The sequence below is a fragment of the Miscanthus floridulus genome, chromosome 15 (genome assembly GCF_019320115.1).
Source record: "Miscanthus floridulus cultivar M001 chromosome 15, ASM1932011v1, whole genome shotgun sequence".
NCBI classification, from domain to species: Eukaryota; Viridiplantae; Streptophyta; class Magnoliopsida; order Poales; family Poaceae; genus Miscanthus; species Miscanthus floridulus.
Window position 1 is genome coordinate 25,155,915 of NC_089594.1, and position 20,247 is coordinate 25,176,161.

Below are 20,247 nucleotides of genomic sequence, written 5' to 3' on the forward strand. Positions count from 1 at the left end.
TCTCTGAATATTTATCAGTACTGATATCATGTCACTGCTCGACAAGACCAAATCTCATGTTAATCTTTATTTGGTAATCAATTTGGTGGACACAAGATGTATATGGGAATTAGGCAAGAGTCCCCTGCTCAGTTGTATTCGGCAATTAAGCGATGTTCTTTTGTGCTATGTTTTGATCTTCTAATTGCCTCCTTGTTGAGTCTTAACATTGTGACTACCATTATTTGCTATCCCTCCTTCTCATGGTGCTTGCTCCTATGCAACCCAATTTGTGTCACGTGAGATTTCTTGTGTGTTGTATGTTCAGTAATGGTGCCACGATTAGTGATCTATGGTGCCGCAATGAAACCGAGGGCATCCTATGGACTGCAGCCACAAGGTTGTGCTGCTCGGCACATGCTGGTATCGAGGTTCCTAGTCATGATCCATTGTAGAACTACACCGATGTGTTATTTTCACATGAGCTCTTCCTTGGTTATCTCTCCTTATCTTGTCTATAGATCTACATGTTGAACTAGATACCATAGGACTTCCTTCTGGAGTCGTCCAGAGGATAACCTTTGAAGAACAGGTCACCGACATAAACATTAACCGACTGCAAGAGGTGGTAAACAAGCGACTCTACCTAACTGTCCCTGTAATGACGTCGATCGTCTGATGAGCAACTTATGTCATCCATGTTGGATCAAAAAAGGTACCCAACACTTAATGTTGGACAAGTTGTTAGTCAGATAAGAATCGAACGTCACATTATGATTATGACCTGGCTATCCAAGTCTTGATTATTATGTGCATGCTGATCTCACGGTCGAGATCAACAATCTCTAGTGTGACCCCTTTTCTGCTGACTTCAATGGCGACCATCGGTTTATGCTTCGACCACAATTCTTATTGTCAAGAGTGAAGATTTAGGACCTTTTTAGTGTTGAGAGCCAACTGATTAGTTACTAGTATGAAGCTTCACCTCCCGCTAGGTGACAACTTTTTGCTAATTATGAAGGCTATTCTCGCAGAGCAATGTTAAGCAATGAAACAACAAGCCGTTTAGCAATGCAACTACTGCTTTGTTTTCCAAAACCTGTGCTATCAAGTCAATTCCATCTTGGACAATCACACAGATAGTACAAGACGTTGTATTGGCTACGTAAGGAGCTAGCGAAAGCACGTCCCTAGTTTCAGTCAGCATCTTTGTGCCCCTAGGTGCCCATAACACATGTGTCCAGACTCTATTGTATGAAGTGCCGAAGGATATATAGGAATGGTTCCTTATCTCTGTAGGACAGTCCCTCCATGAAGAGTATGCTTTGTGCCCTGCGAAAATAGCCCACAAGTCCAATGTTTGTGCATAGTCAAGTTGGTGTCAAGAACGATGGTTGAAGTGTTACCAGAGAAGCATGTGAGGAAAACTCTAGCCTCCATCCTCAGCTAGAGAAAGGCTACTGCTGCTATGAGAAAGGTTAGAGAGTGCAAAACACACACCTCAACGTGAAGCAAAGAAAAGGGAGAACACGAAATCTGTCCAGATTTTGTGGCACTAAACCGGTTATCTTCAAGCCGGCGATTAGTGACTCAAACGAAGTTGGATTGACCCCAAACTTGGTGATCTCATTCCTTGCTTAGGACCCTTCAATGTCGTAAGTTGTTTTGAGTATTGGTTGAGTAAAACATCGGATCTGAGAGATATCTTGTCGGCTCGGTTTGCTGCCATTTCAGAACAGAGCAATTTTGGTAGATGAATTGTTTGGATGGTCAAACGGTGTCCGGTTGAGTTGAATTTTGGTGAGTAGTTAGAAGACCCATGGATCTACATGCCCACCAAAATTTGTGCATATTGGAGCAGTAGTTTGTGAGATATGAATAGAAAACAAAAGGGTATAGAATCTGCAATTTCGCTGTGACTGTGATCATCCTTTGCATTAGATGGTTGTGTTTGTAATTCATACCAAGAAATTACAACTTATAGGTGTATTTCTGTTAGACAACCCTCCATACCCTTGAGAAGATTAATTGCACCCCTATGTGCCTTGCTTTTGCCCTCTTAGATCAGCAATGTGTGAGCAGTCAAGGTGTTCTAGAAGTCAAATTGTGCCTTGCAATTCGAATGTAATTGGAAAGGTGTCAAACCATAGATTTTTGGATTATGGTTTTTGAGATATTGATTGGCCAAAGAATGGAAGCCTCGACGTCAAATATAGTTTAAGAAATCTGGTTTTGCTACGATGCAAGTCAACCCAACTTGCTGTGCAACTGCACCACGAAGGCAAATTGTACTTAACCTGCTTGGTAGTGAACTAGTCCCTAGTTTTGTGATTACTTGCAACTTGTGTTGTCCTCTAAGCCTCGCTAACATCCTTCTGCGTCAATGGTTCTCCAATGCTGACATGCCTTTGGTACCTCATATGTGTTTTTACCCAAGAGGTTGCATCAGATTCAACCCAGATCACTATTGCAACTTGGATCCAAAGGCTCCCTAAGGAATGATCATCGAGAACGTTGAGCCGACAGAGTCAGCTATTATGTTTACCACTCACTCGACAGACTCAGATAATACATTGTTGTTATCAGAGAAAGAGCACTGCATACATGGAACATTATGTAGCTTTCCATCAGTTAACATCTGAGTGATTGCACCACTACAGCCGGCTTGGATAGTGGTTAGCTAGCTTCTCATACCCTCAAAGGATGTTTACCCTGTCTTTGATCACATCCTTTACAAAAAGTTGTGCTCAAGCCACTTTAATAGAGAACTGCTTTTCAAACCTTGGGAACAAATATAGCACCATTGCAAGGAATATCCATCAACAGACTATGGTCTAGTGCAAAGTCCATAGGTCTATGCTATATCCACTAGGGAAGTAGGTGTTACAAGTATTTAGTCTACGCTTGTATCACTCTTCGTACATCGAGGACGAAGTACGTAGGACAGTGCTATCTTGGATTCCTTCCAATGTAACAATGCTTTATGGACGCCAACGAAGGAAATTCTTTAGACAACAACTTATGACGAAGAGAAAGTATAAGAAAGTGTCATGACTAAATTAGCCTCTCTGATACTCTGAAGTTAAGTAGCCTAATGCTATCACTGATGTTGGAAACTGGATGACAAGTTTCTCTTTCCTTAAAAGTCCTTCGCACCGAATCTCGGGACATGATTCCTTTAAGGGGGGAGGGCTGTAACACCCCTGGTGTTTGTCACCAGTTAAGCTATGGGTTTGAGCTCAAACATGACAGATTGAGTGACGATGAAGATGTCAAGGTCAAACCTTTGGAAATGAGCCCCAACCTAAACTCGGATATTGCACCCTTGCTTTACATATAGGCCCTTTTCAGGATATATGCTTAGCTAGTGTTATTGGAATATCTTCATGTGTCTCACATCAATATCCATCTATATTGATCACTGGAAAAGTTTCATGAAGTTTGGAATCAAAAAGTCACATGAAATGATAAGTTATATCCTTATTGGAATGATTTTACTAAGTGCTTGAATTGCACTATTAAGTGAATGGAAATGTAGGTCATCAATCAAACCTTGCAACCTTGCCCAAATGACTCTAGATGAACTCTACAACAAAAGTCATGAAAGGTTCATGTTGAGCAGAAGTCAAGAAAATGCCTCAATCGGTCAATAACTCTAATTTAAGCTTTACAGTGATGATACTTTGACCTATGTAGACCAACCACTTACAGTGCTTGCATGGAGTTGCACCTTAAATAAAAGTTGAAGCTTGAGTAGAGTAGAACAAACTTTGTTTTTGGAACAAGAGCCAGATCAACTTGGAACTAAGTCAAACAAAGGCTCGAAAATTGAATCAGCGGCTGTTTTCAGACTTAGAATTTTTCTAAGTCTGGAATTCATCGTCGTCGCCATTGGCATCTTGCGTTCTCATGATTTTGTTAAGCAAAGTGAGCAGGTCCCAAAATAAAAGTTGGAGTATACATGATGGAGAAGAGCATGTATGAAGAGGACACTCAGTTGACTTCATTTTGCCCATTAATTTCTGGAGGTTGTTAATCGCCGTTAATGCATTGACACTGCCATTTTGGAGTGTCATTAACCGCTAATCTATTGCCCCAATGGCTATGATCCCTTAATAAAGTTTGTAGATTGTTAGAAGTGTTACAATTTTTGTTCAAGGGCCATAGCCCAGTTCAGCACGCAAGCATCCCTATCACGGCCTCCAAGTTGAGCACCGCAATGCGCGCCACGTGTTCGACGAAATGACGTCATGGCAGCCATGCACCGGAGCGCGCCTCGCTATGGCTAACGCGTGTCCAAGCTCTACGCCACACGCTGCCGAGTGCCCCTGCCCCTCAAACCGAGCGCCCGAGCGGCCCTCGTCACCTCTCTCGCCTCTCCATCGCCCCTCTCGCTCCCTGCCTGTCGCTCGCCATGGCCGCCATTGACGCCGAGCGAAGCTTGAGCTGCCGCTGCTGTAATAGCGTTGCTCCCTCTCCTCCTCTGCTGCAGTGCCTAGGCACGCCATGCTGCTCCTCCACCGCCGTCTCTTCTCCGGCTGGATTCGCCGCCTTGCTTGCCATCGCCCAAGCTGCCACTGCCCTGCTTGCCGTCCTAGCGCTGCTCGGCTGCTGCGCCGCTGCTGCCTGTAGCTTGGCCGGCCAAGGTCAAGCGTGGCCACGGCTGTCCGCGGCCAAGCCCCAGCACTGCCCCTCTGTGGCCACCGACGCCCCTCTCCAGCTGGCCAAATCGGCCACCGGCCAGTCCTCCCCGACGGCCTCCTCTGCTCGGTTCGGTGAAGGAGAAGGACTACGTGCGCAAATAGAAGCTTTTCTAGGGGGTTAACTGAAGAAACAGTGACTTATTTGAATAGTGCCAAAAAGGATCCATTTGTTCGTGTTTAATTTGTGTTTTCCGCAGGGACCCCGATGCAAGATTTCAATTCCTTTTCTCTGGTTTTTACAGATTTGAATGCTCCACTTTGAAAATTCGTAGTAATTTGTAGAAAAATCGTAAAATAGTAAATGAGGACTTTTTGGAATCCTTGTGAAATTATCTATGCACTAGATCTATAATATTACATGTTTTAGTTTAAAGGTTTAGCTGTAAAAATAGATTTATGAAGTTAGGTTTTTAATGCTAGTTGTATTTGTCTTTTTCATAACTGTAGTTCTTTTGATCAAATAAATGTGAAATTTTTATGGTGTGCTCATAAGGTGATTGTTGTCGTCTGGTAAAAATTTAAGAAGTATAGGATTTATATTTTAAGAGTTATAAAAATAACAAATGTACTGTATTGCTTTGCTCCTATTCAGAATAGTCCTGCATGTTTGAATTAATTGGCTTAGATAAGTTATGAATCATGACTTTATGATAATACATGAGTTGTAGTACTTTTATTAAGATTTTTAAAAAGCTAAATATCATGATTTTGGGTTAAGTAGATCTTGAGTTATACTTGCTTAAATCTCTGTGCCTGTTTCTGCCCAAACCCAGAGAGGGTTTCATTGTTCTTACTGTGGGGCTTTCTTAATAGTAGAATTAGCTTGAGGTGTTTAAAAAAAGTTGTTTATAATTTGACAAGCTTTCTAAAAAGTCTAGAACCAAATTTATTGGACATGTATAACTCCATTTATAGCGGTTTAAAGTGGCATGTCAGTTTCTGTCTATGTTTTGGATAGAGATGCAATTATTGGATTAATTGACCCTTCTAACTGTAGAATCATCTTAAGTTGAGAATAATAAAGTTGTAGGTAACTTCCTAAGCTTTTCAAAAAGTTATGGTTCATGTTTGTTGGAGGTCTAGAACTCCAGTTATGCTTCTCGGAAATTCCTATCAGTTTTCTGTACCACTGCTGTTGGGCTGCATTTGCAGTTTTGCTTGTGCAATTATTTTCGTGGTCTAAATGATGTTTGCTATGGTTGTAGTGAATACAAAAGTTGTAGAAAATTTCATGATCTTTCTTGTGTTCAAATTTTAAGGCCATAGGCCTGATAGTGTAGGAGTTACATGACTTTTAAATCTTCTGTCAGGTTTTGATTGTAATCTAAGCAGATCTGAAAGATGCTAGTGTTTAATCTAGTTAGGATTTGAATGAGCTTTTGCTGATAATAACAAAGTTGTAGATAATTCATGTATCTATCTGCTGTTAAAATTTGGTGGTATTTGGCATGGTGGTTTGTGAGTTATGCCTGTTTAAAGTTGGGTTTCAGAAATGGCTGCTCTCTGTCAATTGTGGACCAGTTTCTGTAAATGGGTATATTTGACTTAGTTAACTTGAGAATCATGCCAAGATGATTAAAGATGAATTGTATAAAATTTCATAAGCTTTCCAGAATGTCTTGTTACGTGGCTATTAGATTTGTATAACTCTAGTTATGATCCAAACATGATGTTGTTGTTTCCAGTCTAGAAATAGACATATGCTAGTTGTGGTTGTTTACTCCATGTGTTGCTATGTGTGGCTTATGCCCTTGTTGATGGTCAAGTTATGATACTTGTGACCTTGTTAAACTTGTGTCATGCTTGATGTGCTTGCTCTCTATAGTTAGTTGTGTGATGTTAGTTAAATAGCTATTGGTGTCTATGTCTTGCATAATCTTGTGTGTGTCTTGAATGTTTATGTGACGCCTCTTGTATTACCATTCTTCATATTCATGCACTTGCATCTTGCATCTCATCTAGGTGCACTAGATGAACCACGTGAAGGATGTGATGTTGGAGCCGAACCCGAAGACGGTGTATGGTGGACCTATCCCGAAGGTGGAAGGACTGGACATGTGCTAGGACGGGAGATGCTCACTTAGCGAGTGTCGTCTAACTAACACTGACTCAGTGTGGGATCCCAGGCAAGCCCCAGAGCTTTCTAAGTCTCCCATGTTTTTATAAATATCTTGAGTATCTTTTATTGTTGATGATGCATTAAGTATAGGAATTGGTTGGAACCAATTGTTGCATTATATCCTTACCTTGTCCTGATAAAATCCTATGAATCCTAATTAAGTGTAGGATCGAATGATGCTTAGCTATGCATAGACCGGTAGAAGTCGGGTGATCTCCTATCACCTACGAGATGTAGGATGAGCTCTGGTCACGGTTGGCTATAATTGCTATCATAAAAAAGAACCATGTGTTAATAATGAATGGAGACCAGACGGGATGACGGTAGTGCAGCAACAAGGCATGGAGGTCTTGGGTGTGAATCTATCCCCGTCTGTGTCATTTAAGGACCGATATGCTGTACGTCCTCATGTCATGTTGAACGCAGCCTAACACTTAGCTGGCCGGATAAGTCATTCCGACCGCAAAGCCGAGTAGCTCAACTCAGGCCGGGATCTGTGGGGGTTGGATGCATTTTGGAGGTAGTAAGGATATGCGGAGAGCCATTAGCATAAGTCCAAGGGGAGTCAGGTGCTTAAAATCCTACACTTCCTGGCAGAGTGGTTCTCTGAGAATGTAGGGCGGCCCGGACCCACGTCTTTTCTTTTATTTTTCTCCTGAGTTGTACCAAAGGTGACTCGTTGCGACCCTGACGGGGGAAGCAGGGTTTGTGTTAGGAATACCCCTCCAGCTGGATAGGAATCGATTCGAATCACCGTCTCTCTCGGATAGTGAGATCTTGACTGAGCAGCGGCAACATAGATTCACTAAATTCAAAGATATGGTTAAATGATGATGATAATGACAATGGGCCATGAAATACCTGATATGGTTATTATTGTTTGCAACTTAATCAAGTGATTGATTAGTACAGGTGCTAATATAGATGGTAGGTAATGGCTAAAAGTCACTTCTAGCACAGGTGAATAATGCTAATGGTTACTCAAGCTTTTATGCAAAAAGGTTGTCCAGCCAGATCCACTAAATTAAGCTATGCATGATCCTTGGTGTCATTTGTTTTGGTTTCCGATGGGTAAGTCTGGCTGAGTACATTCGAGTACTCAGGGTTTATCCCGCCATGTTGCAGGTGGAGTTTTCGGCCTGTTGAAGATGGTGGCTAACCGCTGGTGGGCTCGGTGATCCTATAGTTACTTCTCATCTATATACTTTTGTCTGATGATGTCACTTATGCTAGCAATGTATTTGGAACATATATTAATGTAATCTTTTGAAAAGCTATGTTGTTTTCACTAAGCGGTTTTAAAACCCAAACTTGTACTATTATTTGTGAACCCATTTGCAATATTATTTTCGCTGCAACTCTACGTATGTGATGTGTATTTGCTTAATCACGTGATCTTGGTTGTGATGTTGATTTACCAAGGTCTTTCGGGATACTCGGTGGACTACCGGGTTTATATGAGTGAAAGTATGTGTGTGTCAACGTGTTAGCGGGGACAGCCGTACTTGATCTTGTATAAATTGGGTGGTTCTATCATAGAGAGAGTTTGTGTTTTTCCTTCGTTGATTGGATCCTCCAGAGTACGAGATCACCGACTTCGAGTATCCTCCCCCTGATCTTCCTTTCGTGGTACCTGCGTAGGGTTTATTGGTAGCAGGCAGAATGGATGACGGTCATCTCGTGGGCCTCTTCGAGTAGGTCGACTGTGTCTTGTTTAGCCTCCGCGGCTCGATCGTGGTCAAAAGCCATCACTCTTGGGGCGCCATGGTCGAGGTCAGAGGGCAGCACTGCCTCAGCTCCATAGGCCAGGAAGAAGGGTGTGAACCCTGTGGATCAGTTTGGGGTCGTTCTCAGGCTCTAGAGGATTGCTAGGACCGCTGCAATCCATCACCCGACGTACTTGTTGAGTCAGTCGAAGATGCATGACTTAAGTCCTTGGAGGACCATGCCATTGGCATGCTCGACCTTACCGTTAGTCCGTGGATGTCCAACCGAGGCCCAGTCGATCCTGATGCTATATCCATCACTGAAGTCTAGGAATTTCTTTCCGGTGAAGTTTGTCCCGTGGTTGGTGATGATACAGTTAGGAACACCAAACCGGTAGATGATGTTGAGGAAGAATTTGACCGCCTCTTCTGAGCGGATGTTGGTGATGGGCTTGGCCTCTACCCACTTGGTGAATTTGTTGACTGCTACGAGTAGGTGAGTAAAACCCCTTGGTCCCTTTTTGAGGGGTCCAACCATGTCGAGGCCCTAGACCACGAATGGCCAGGTGATAGGGATGGTTCAGAGCTCCTACACCGACAAATGGGTTTACTGAGCATAGAACTAGCATCCTTCACACCTGCGGACGACCTCCTCTACATCTCGTAGCACGGTGAGCCAGTAAAAACCTTGGCGAAAGGCTTTTCTAACCAGCGACCTTGGGGCCACGTGATGTCCACAAATTTCAGCATGGACCTCGAGGAGGAGCTGCTCCCCCTGGTTGGTGGGGATGCACTTTATGAGTACCCCCCGATGGACTCCATTTATAGAGTTCATCACTAAGCGCGACAAAGGTCTTGGCGCATCGAGCGATCTATTGGGGTTTAGTCCTCTAGGGTGGAAGAACCTCCTCAAGGAGGTAGGTGAGTAGCAGGGCTCACCAGTCAGTTTGATCGAGTGCCAATATGGCGATGTCGGCGGGTGACGTCGTTATAGAGGTACTAGGATCAGAGCCCCCGAGCACTGGCTTGGCGTCGGGGTCAGAGCCCCCAGGCGCTAGCTAGGCATCGGGGTGTGTTCAGACCAGACCTTCCAGGATGTGAGCGGATGGCTCGTGGACATCATTGATGAAGACCCACCTTAGGGATGGGTCCCGCCTAGCGGCCAATTTTGTAAGAAAATCGGCGGCATCGTTGTCCTTTCGGAGGACGTGATGCAGCTCGATCCCCTGGAATTTGTCCTTGAGCTTGCACACCTCTTGGCAGTATGCTGCCATGAGGGGCCATTTGCAAGAGGACTCCTTGATGACCTGATCAATGACTAGCTCTGAGTCACCGTGAATGTAGAGTGGCGTAGTGCCAAGCTTGATGGCGATGCGTAGTCCGTTGATGAGGGCTTCGTACTCTGTGGCATTGTTTGAGGCCAAAAAGTGGAGGCGGATGGTGTAGCGGAGCCTACTCCTATTTGGGGAGATTAGAACTACTCTAGCCCCCGTGGCAGGTGCCATTACGGACCCGTCGAAGTACATTGTCCAGTACTCATGGGTGACGTCCTGGGTCAGTAGCTGCACCTCTGTCCATTTGGTGACAAAATCTGTGAGAGCCTGAGATTGAATGGTAGTACGGGGGATGTACCTCATGTCATGGCCCATGAGTTCGAGTGCCCACTTAGAGATCTGTCTTGCGGCATCGCAGTTGCGGAAGATGTCCCTGAGCGGGTATGAAGTGATGACCGCGACTTCATGGTCGATGAAGTAGTGTAGGAGCTTCCGAGTCACCATCAACATGGCGTATAGGAGCTTCTGCACCTGGGGGTACTGGACCTTGGGGTCAGTGAGTACTTCCCTAATGAAGTATACAGGCCGCTAGACCTTAAGTTGATGTCTCGACTCCTCCCTTTCGACGATCAGCGCAGCGCTTACCACATGGTTGCTGGCGGCGATGTAGAGGAGAAGGGTTCTCCCCGTTCGGGAGCGATGAGGATCGAGGCTGATGTCAGGGACATTTTGAGGCTCTCCAGGGCCTGCTGAGCTTCCTTAGTCTAGACAAAAGTGTCTGTCTTTTTGAGGAGCTTGTAGAGTGGCATCCCCATTCGCCGAGCTGGGAGATGAATCGACTTAGGGCAGCCAGACAGCCGGTGAGCCTTTGTATGCCCTTGACATTGCATATGGGACCCATGTTGGAGATGGCCGTGATTTTTTGGGGTTGGCCTCAATGCCACGCTCAGACACAATGTATCCTAGCAGCTTCCCCTTTAGAACCCCAAAACACATTTTTTTAGGATTCAACCTGATGTTGAATCTTCTAAGGTTCGCAAATGTTGCGGCCAAGTTTGCGATCAGGTCACAGGCTTGACTTCTTTTGATCACTATGTCATCAACATATACGGCGATCGTTGGTCTTGGCCGCTCGGCTTGATCAGGCTGATCGAGCGGGTCGATTTGGTCGGCAAAGCATTGCTGCATGCACCTTTGGTAGATGGCACCAGTGTTCTTCTAGCCGAACAGCATGGTTACGTAGCAGTACGAACCATATGGGGTGATGAACGAGGTTGCGAGCTAATCAGACTCTTTCATCGCAATCTGGTGATAGCCTGAGTAGGCATCCAGAAAGGAGAGGATCTCACAACCTGAGGTGGAGTCGACTATCTGGTCTATGCATGGCAATGGGAAGTGATCCTTTGGGTATGCTTTGTTGAGGCCAGTATAATCAATGCACATTCTCCATTTCCTGGTCTTCTTTTTAACAAGAACGGGATTGGCAAGCCAGTCGGAGTGGAAAACCTCTCTGATAAATCCGGCTGCTAGGAGTTTGGTGATCTCTTCGCCTACGGCCCTGCGCCTTTCATCGTCAAAACAGTGAAGGCATTGCTTGGTGGGCTTCAAGCTCAGGATGAGGCATAGTGCATGCTCGACGACCTCCTATGGTGTGCCTAGCATGTCAGAGGGCTGCCATGCGAAGACATCGTGATTGGCGCGCAGGAAGTCAACGAGCTCGCATTCCTATTTGACTAGGAGTTGGGTCCTGATCCGCACCGTTTTGGCCGGGTCGGTGGGGTCGACCCCCACCACCTTGGTTTCCTAGAGCAAACAGAAGGCCATCAAGGAGGTTGGTTTGTTGTAGTCTAGGACTGCCGGGATCAATGATTCTCCAAGCCGCGGGAGCTTGGTTGAGTTGACGACCATAGTGGCGAGCTCGTAGTGCTCACGGTCGCATGTGAAGGCGTGTGAGAATGCGTTGCTCACGGTGATGACGCCATTCAGTCCCAACATCTTTAGCTTGAGGTAGGTGTAGTTGGGGATTGCCATGAATTTGGCGTAGCATGGCCGCCCCAAGATGGTGTGGTAGGACCCTAGAAAGTCCACCACTTTGAAGGTGAGGACCTCTGAGTGGAAGTTGGCTCAGTTGTCGAATGTGACACGCAGGTCAATCTGCCCGAGCGGGTATGCCTGCGCTCCAGGGATCACCCCATGGAAGGGAGAGCCTGCCAAACGGAGCTCCAATCGGGGGATGCGCATGGCGTCGAGGGTGTCGACATAGAGGATGTTTAGGCCGCTGCGTCTGTCCATCAGCACCTTGGTGAAACGCTTCCTGCGGACGATGGGATCAACGACGAGTGGGTAGCATCCTAGTCTCACGACATGGGAGGGATGGCCCCTCTGATTGAAGGTGATCGGAGATTCTGACTAGCTAAGGAAGGAGGGGATGGCCATCTCGATGGAGCATGCCTTCCTATAATGCACCTTGTGCTAGCGCTTGGACTAGATGACATCAGATCCACCAAAGATCATGATGCATTCATCAGCGTTGGGGAAACCGTCTCAGTCCTTGCCCATCGCGCCTCCTTTCTTGGCTGCCGCCTCTTTGCCATCCCCTTCTTTTAGCCCGCCAGCCTGTCGTAGGAAACGTTTAAGGAGCTCACAGTCCTTGTAGAGGTGTTTGATGGGGTAGGCATGGGCTATCCATGAGTTTGTTGAAGTGGTCAGGCAGGCCCTGTTGGGGCTACTTGCCCGTGCAGTCAGTTGCGGCGACCAACACGGTGTTTTCCAATCGGCGTTGGTCTTCTTTGTTCTTCTTGCCCCTCTGTGCGGAGGGGCCCTCGTCTTGGTCCATGCGCTTGGCCTTGCCTTTGTCTCGGCCCCCGTTGAAGACCGCTCCGACCGCTTCCCCACCGAAGGCGTGGTTAGTGGCAACATCGAGTAGGTCCCGAGTGGTATGAGGCTTCACGCATCCAAGCTTATGGATCAGGGACTCATAGGTCATCCTAGAGAGGAATGCACTGATGATGTCCACATCGATGACATCAGGGAGGGAGTTGCATTGTTGGGAGAACCTGTGGATGTAGTCCCATATGGACTCGCTGGGCTCCTGCTGGCAACTCTTGAGGTCCTAGGAGTTTCCAGGGCAGACCTACGTCCCCTGGAAATTCCCGACAAAGACCCTCTTGAGGTCTACCCAGTCGTGGATGCTGTCATGTGGGAGGAATTTCAGCCATGCCTGAACATGTTCCCCATGCAGATGGGGAGATACTAAATGATGAAAAAGTCATCATCCACCCCTCTGGCTTGGTAGGTGAGCCGAAAATCTTTGAGCCAAATACCGGGGTTTGTATCCTCGGTGTACTTGGTGATGTTGGTGGGCGGTCAGAAGTGCTGTGGGAACAACGCTCTCCAAATATGCCAGTCAAAGGCCCATGGTCTCAGGCCCTCAGGGCTGGGACTCTGGTCGTCTGGCCGGCGACCATGTCTAGGGCGTGTTTCACCACTCCCCTCGAAGGTTTGGCCAGGATCCGCGTCACCTACTCTCACCGCCTCCCGGTGGATGTCATCATCATGCCAGGCGTGATGCCGGTTGCTGACGATGCTGTGAGCATCTTGGTGCGGACTGGGCCACTCGTGTACTAGCGGTCAGTGCGGAGCAGGCACCAGGTCAGACCGAGGCACAGCTGCTGCCTCTCGAGCCGCACTAGGTGGCTGTAGCGGTGAGCGGATGGAGCAATCCGTCTGGCGCATCCCCACTCCCCTGGTGGGGAGAGAGGGCACATGTCAGAGTCATGATGTAGAGCTTTTCGCTTGTTGTACGGTGGCGGCTTCTACTAGAACCCAGAGGTTCTGGTAGACCACCCGATCCTAGGGGTCAACAGGCATGGGAACACCACACAGAAGCATCACTATAGCAGTGATGTTCTGGCTAACCTAAGCAAATTGTGGAGGTCGTTCCCCTTGTTTATGATGTCATGTTGGACCTGGCGGGCGTGACCCCGGGCGTCGCCCGCTGGGTTATGCGCATGGGGCGCAATGCGCTACATTGAGCTTGCCGGCGTAGGCGGTGGCTGGCTCTACCACTGTTGTCGTAGTTCCTTGGCATGCCCTTGCGCAAACGCGAGGGCCCCCACACATGGCTCTAAAGGGGTGTGAGTTTGCGCAGACTCCGCAACGACTGGCGGCGGTCTCGGAGCGTCCGCCATAGCGCACTCCTAGGACAAATGGTGGCTAGGTGCCACATCACCGATGCTAGAGCCGTTGCTCTCACCCTCATCATCCAGGAGTTCGTGGAAAGTGGTAGGAGCATAGCTCACCATTCCCATGAATTCGGATGTGAGGGGGATGGCGACAGCATCCCTCAGAGCCCCCGAGCGCACACGTCCGCAGGGGACGCAAGGCCGTAGGGGAACCGATCGTATGGTGTTTGTGGTGCGGTAAATACGGTCCCTCCAAATAATCGGTGGGAGATAGTAAATAGAGAGTAAATAATAGTATGCATATTACTCATAGCGGGGTTTGAGCAGAGAGTTTGCTTGGAATGAAGCACAGATGCCACGTCGTTGAAGTTGTCGTGCGTCCCAGAGTCGATGGGGGGCACCCCTCCGATGGGTGCTAGAACGAGTGCCTCCTCACAGAGGTGTAGTACGCCAAGCCAGTCGGCGATGAAGTCCAGGCTTCCAAAGAGGAAGTCCTAGGATGGCTCAAAGATGGGTGGAACCCACATCCCAACTAGTGGGAGTGCGGGAAACTCGAGTGAGCCAAAGCGAATCATATCGCCTAAGCCCGCCATGGTGAAGGTGGTGGAAAAGTGGGCCATCCGATGACCAAAAAGTGTTGAACGTACAACGTTTTCCCTACGGACGGCGCCAATTGTCGGTGCAGAAACTGACCAACAAGTAAATATTTGTAGTTTTGACATATGTTGTGATTGGAGGTGGCTGAGCACTCAATGACATAGGGTTTATACTGGTTTAAGCAACATGCCCTATGTCTAGTTTGAGTCAGTCGGTGACTTTATTCCTAAGCCCAGGTGCTCGAAGTTTGTAGTGGGGTTACAAACGAGAAGGAGAAAGATGGAGGGTACAAGAGGTTCGGTCGGCTTCGGTCAGAAGGGCCAAGAGCAACAGGAGCTCCGCTATGAGCTAAGTGTTCAAGTGTGTGCTTGAGGTCCAAACCTGGCGGTTCTGTGGTTGTGAGCTAGTGAACTTGATCGATCTAATGAATCTAGAGGCACTTGAATCGACCTAGATTAACTGAGTCTCTTGGGAGAGAGTGTATCCCCCTTTATAGATGAAGGGGATGGCCTTACAAGTGAGAGGGAGAGAGTACGCATGCTTCTAAACCTTGGTACCCATGCCGATGGGTACAGGATGATGGTAGGCGCCCACAACACTGTTGGATGTCGGATGCACGTGGGAGGCTACGTCGTTTTGTTCAGGTATGGCAGATGTTGGTACCTGCTATATTGTGGATGCCCAGAGGCATGTGAGGGGTTTTACCATGTTCACTCAGTATGTAAATGCCGGCACCCACAACATTGTCAATGCCTAGAGGCATGTGGGGGGGAGCCTTACTGTATGGGAGTTAATGGCGCCCACAATATTGTAGGGAAAATGTCGGCGCCTACAACACTGTTTGTGTCAGGGTGGTTGCAGAGTACTATTTCTATAGGTGTATAGGGTACGGTCCCTGGTATCATGGTTTGACTTGGGTGCCTTGCCTTGCTTTCTCCGTTCATTCCCTGGTCCTTTCCGGGCGGGCGTCCCCGGTCGGTCGGTCCCAGTCGGCTCTGGTTGCGCTAGTCAGAGAAGAGCGATGAGCAGGGTTTTTGTGTACCCAGGTCGGAGACGTGGGGTCGAAGTCAGAAGTAGTGTCTTGGCTAGGCCTTCCGATCGGAGAGGCCATCCGGAGGCGGGCTAGAGATCGAAGTGAGTGCTTTGGTCAGAGACGAGGGCCAGAGTCAGAAAACGGGCGCCGTTCCTCCTCGGCTAGGTCTTCCGATCGGTGATTCGATCAACCTTTTGGCCTATTGTTCCGATACTTGGGCCGGCCCATGAGTTGCACGTTGTCTGCTTGGGCCGAGCCTTTGTTGGGAAGTCGGTCCGCGAGGGGCCCTGGGTTTATGAACCTGACACTAATCCTTCTCTTTTTGTAGAGTCCGACATGTCTTTTCCCGACGCCAACCATAGCTCGTTGATGTTTTCTGCTGATGTCATCCGAAGAGAGCCGATCCTAGTACTGTATCAGAATCAGCTAATATCGATCTTTACACAATCGATTCATCGATGATACAATCTTGGAAGCTTCGAGTTCCCACGTTCTTCTTCCCAAGTTTTGGTGTAAACAGCGGGGCACCGCTGATGATGGTGATCTTGTGGTTCGAGGTGTACACGCTCTGTAGAGTTGATCGATCTATACATAGAGCCATGTCCTCGGATATGGAAATTCCTATGTTCTATGCTTCCCTTGATTAGTGAGAGGAGTCCTTTGAGAAAATTACCAGTATGGTCCTATGAAACTCACTTAGTTCTTCCATGGCCCTGAAAACTTTAGAATTCCTTCTATGGCCCTGTGTTCAAATTTCAGTGCCCTATACGACACTACCGTCACTTTTGGACCCTAGCACCATTAAGTACCATGCGAAATTACTAGAATACCCCTGTTATGAAAATGATTTGTTTCCTTATATGACACTGCTTCATGTGATGTTACAAAATATACTTGTTACCTCTATGACACTGCTTTTTTGTATGTTTTATTTTGACATTAAAATTCATCCACGTTATATTAATGTAGTTAAAATTTGTAGATAATTGTTATGCTAATATGCATTATTTAAGCATTATAATTCTTTCATATTATACAACTATGGTTAAAATTTCCAGGAAAAAATTGCATTGCTGGCTTGCATTATATTAGTTGTGCAATAAGAAACTTGGAATTCAAACAAGTTTTCATGTGTAATTATATAAATTTAGTAACCTTTTTTATGTCTGAGAGGTAGCAACCTTCTTGAGTTGTCGTTCTTGTAATGAATACAACAATTTTTAGAACATAATTTGAGTTCAAAACACCACTATGAGCAGGAAATGTACAACTGGATGTGACAGTTTGACATACAATTCCATAGTAATTAATTAGCAGTGACTGCTCGCTCCTTAGTTAGAAGAACAAATTAAAGACGTACTCCATTGGTTGAAGCCATCACATTCATGTTCACATTCATAGTCGGTCAGTTCGAAGCAAACAGGACAGATCACGAAGGGACTTGGCCATGGGGGCGGTGGAGAGGAGGCCGGAGAGCAAGCCAATGATGAGCACGCTGTTGTAGGTCATCGGCTCATTCTGCTGCACGTGGCTGCGCCCCCTACTAGAGGCCGCGCCTCCAAGCCATGCCTCTAGTTGGAGGCCTCCTAGCCGCTCCCCTGGCTGGAGACGGTGCCACCGATCGCGTCGCTGGCCGCAACGACAGCTAGAGGCAGCTCTGCTGGCTACGCCCCTGGCCGCTACCCCGGTTGGAGGCCACGCCACTGCCTAGATTTTGTGTCACCGGCCGCACCTCCGCCTCATCATCGATCTAGGGTTAGGCGTTGTTGGGAGAGAAGACCGACAAAGGAGAACTCGATTGGTTGTTTTTTTAGAAAGAGATGCGGTACTCGGGTGAGATCGAAGGGAGAGCTACACAGGGGTATTTCTGTCTCCTCCAACATAATTTGATAAAGGGGACCCACTTTTTAACTAAGAAATCTAACAGAATGGACGATAGTGTCGTATAGGGTACTAAAATTCGAACACAGGGCCATAGTATTTTTTTGATGTTTTTAGGGCCATGGAAGAATTAAGTGAGTTTCATAGGGCCATACAGGTAATTCTCTCTTCTTCTTTCCCCTAGGTTGAGACAGGATCTAGCTTCAGCCGTTGAGGCAAGATACGAGAGGGAGTTGTCCTTGCCGACTAGAGAGAGAGAGTGAGGTGAGATGTGTGGATGGGATGGATGGATGTGCGGGTGAAAATGGTTAAAACTTGAGGAATAATTCTAAAATATTGATGAACTTACATAGGAAAACTACAGCCATAATTAGGCTCTTTTGCTCTATGTTGTCGGTCCTTATTGACCAAATTTGACCGCCAAATAAGATACAAACAAAGGATAAACTAGCATGATTACACACATATGTTATTTAGATTGACATATTTCCACATGTATTGGAAGATCAATGTTTTGTAGGGCACATACATGAAATACATGGAAATAGAGTCAAAATGCATATGTGTGTAATCATGCTAGTTTATCCTTTGTTTGTATCTTATTTGGCGGTCAAATTTGGTCAATAAGGACCGCCAACATAGAGCAAAAGAGCCTAATTATGGCTGTAGTTTTCCTATGTAAGTTCATCAATATTTTATAATTATTCCTCAAGTTTTAACCATTTTCACCCGCACGTCCATCCATCCCATCCACACATCTCTCCTCACTCTCTCTCTCTAGTCGGCAAGGACAACTCCCTCTCGTATCTTGCCTCAACGACTAAAGCTGGATCCTGTCTCAACCTAGGGGAAAGAAGAAGAGAGAATTACCTGTATGGCCCTATGAAACTCACTTAATTCTTCCAACAAGCAAATAAGAGCATGGCTCACTTACCTGATGAACTTGGGCATGAAACCCACATAGATGTAGCCCAGGCCCAACACACAGCCTACCAGGCGAAGGCGGTGTCGGGAGGCACCACCCAGGGGGTGGGCGCATCCAGCGGGCGCCCGCCCCCTGTGGCTGCCACTCAAGCCCATCGTGCTTGTGGCGGTGTGTTAAAGTCTGGGGAGGGCAGTTTAGGAAGATTCTGTGGAATATGCGACACCAAACCGACCCTTAGAGTAGTATAAGAGGAGGGGGAGAGCCCCCACTCTAACACACACCACACTAGAGCTTTCTCTCATTCCACCTTTGTATTCTTTCACTTTTAGTAGTTTGTTGGAGCTAGGAGAAGCTACCTTGGAGAGCTTGAGCATCTTGGGATCTTTTGGTATGAATAATATGAATTGTCTTCCTATGGTCAAGTTCTCAATATATCAATATAGCTATACTTATGAATTCGAGCAAAGTTCTTATGTTGATCATTTAGCATATAGAACTCGGATGCATGGATATGCTTGCACCAAGCTAGACCTCCTAATGAAAAGATTGGACAAATGTGCCAATGAAAAAGAAATAATGCAAGGCACTGTCAAGGCCATGGATTCGCATATTACATGCAAAGTCTATGGCGATGTTGGACACATGTGGAATGACTGCCCCGAGACCCATGAAGAAGCTGCCTACATCAACAATGGGATCCATCCACAAGGAGGTTAGGGGTGGAACAACCAGTCGCGCCCCCAATATCAAGGAGGCAATTCAAACTTCAATTCAAATCAACCTTCCTTGAAAGATCTAGTATTAGGGTAAGCTAAAATCAATGACAAACTTACGAAAAAACTAGTCTCCAATGATAAAGTTCTTGAAAATATAAATGCAAAAAATACAAGGTTTAACCTCCTCAATTAAGAATCAATTAAGTTTTCAATAAAATGATAGAAACACAATTAGCACAAATAGCTGCTGCTATTCCTGTCAACCATTCGGGGAAAATATTGAGGCAACCCGAGAATTTCTTCAAAAATGTTAATGTGGCTATAGATTAACTGAAGGAGAAGAGTCCTGCTCAATGGACTTAAAAAGGTGAGCCCTTGCCGAAGGTAAATCGGTAGTTATCTTGCTTTTTAAATTCAATTACATGATTTAAATTCAAAACTTTCAAAATTCAAAAATTTTGAATATGCATAAACATGATAAAAAAAGGTAATAAATTTCTTTTCCTGAATAATAGAATTTTTCTAATACCATTTATCTTTTTAGAAAATATTTATAAAATTTTCAAAAAGCAATAAAATATTGTGGAAAAATCAATTTCGAGCATTTTTGAACTCCAAAACCGGCCAAACCCCAACAGCTATGTTCCTGGTGGCCGTTGGACGCACCTGCTTGAATGCCACACGCGCCTAGTCTGTGCCAACAGCTCCTAGCCATTGCCCTCTGCCCCCTCCGACGGTTTGGCGCCCATCTATAAATGGGAGAGCCATGGGTGAGCTCTCACTCACACTTCACTCTCCACTCTCTCCCACTCTCTCAAACTTGCTCCAAAAATTTTCCACAAAGCTTTAGTGCAAGAAACCTCTGCCAAAAATCAAGCCCAAAATTCCAAAGCAAATTCTCGAGTCGGTTGTTTTATTTGTGCTAACAAAACCCGCTCTCGAGCATTTGGTTGTCGTGTTGCTATTTTTTGTGCCACCATGAATAAGCTAGGGAAGAAGCTCTCCGGCGTGTTCAAGAAGGTCACTGGGTCGAACTCAAGTCGCTCCCGTGGCAGCTCGAGCATGCACTACTCCAAGCGCGATGAGAGTTCGATGCATGAAGAGGAGGAAACCACGCCAACACAAGCGCA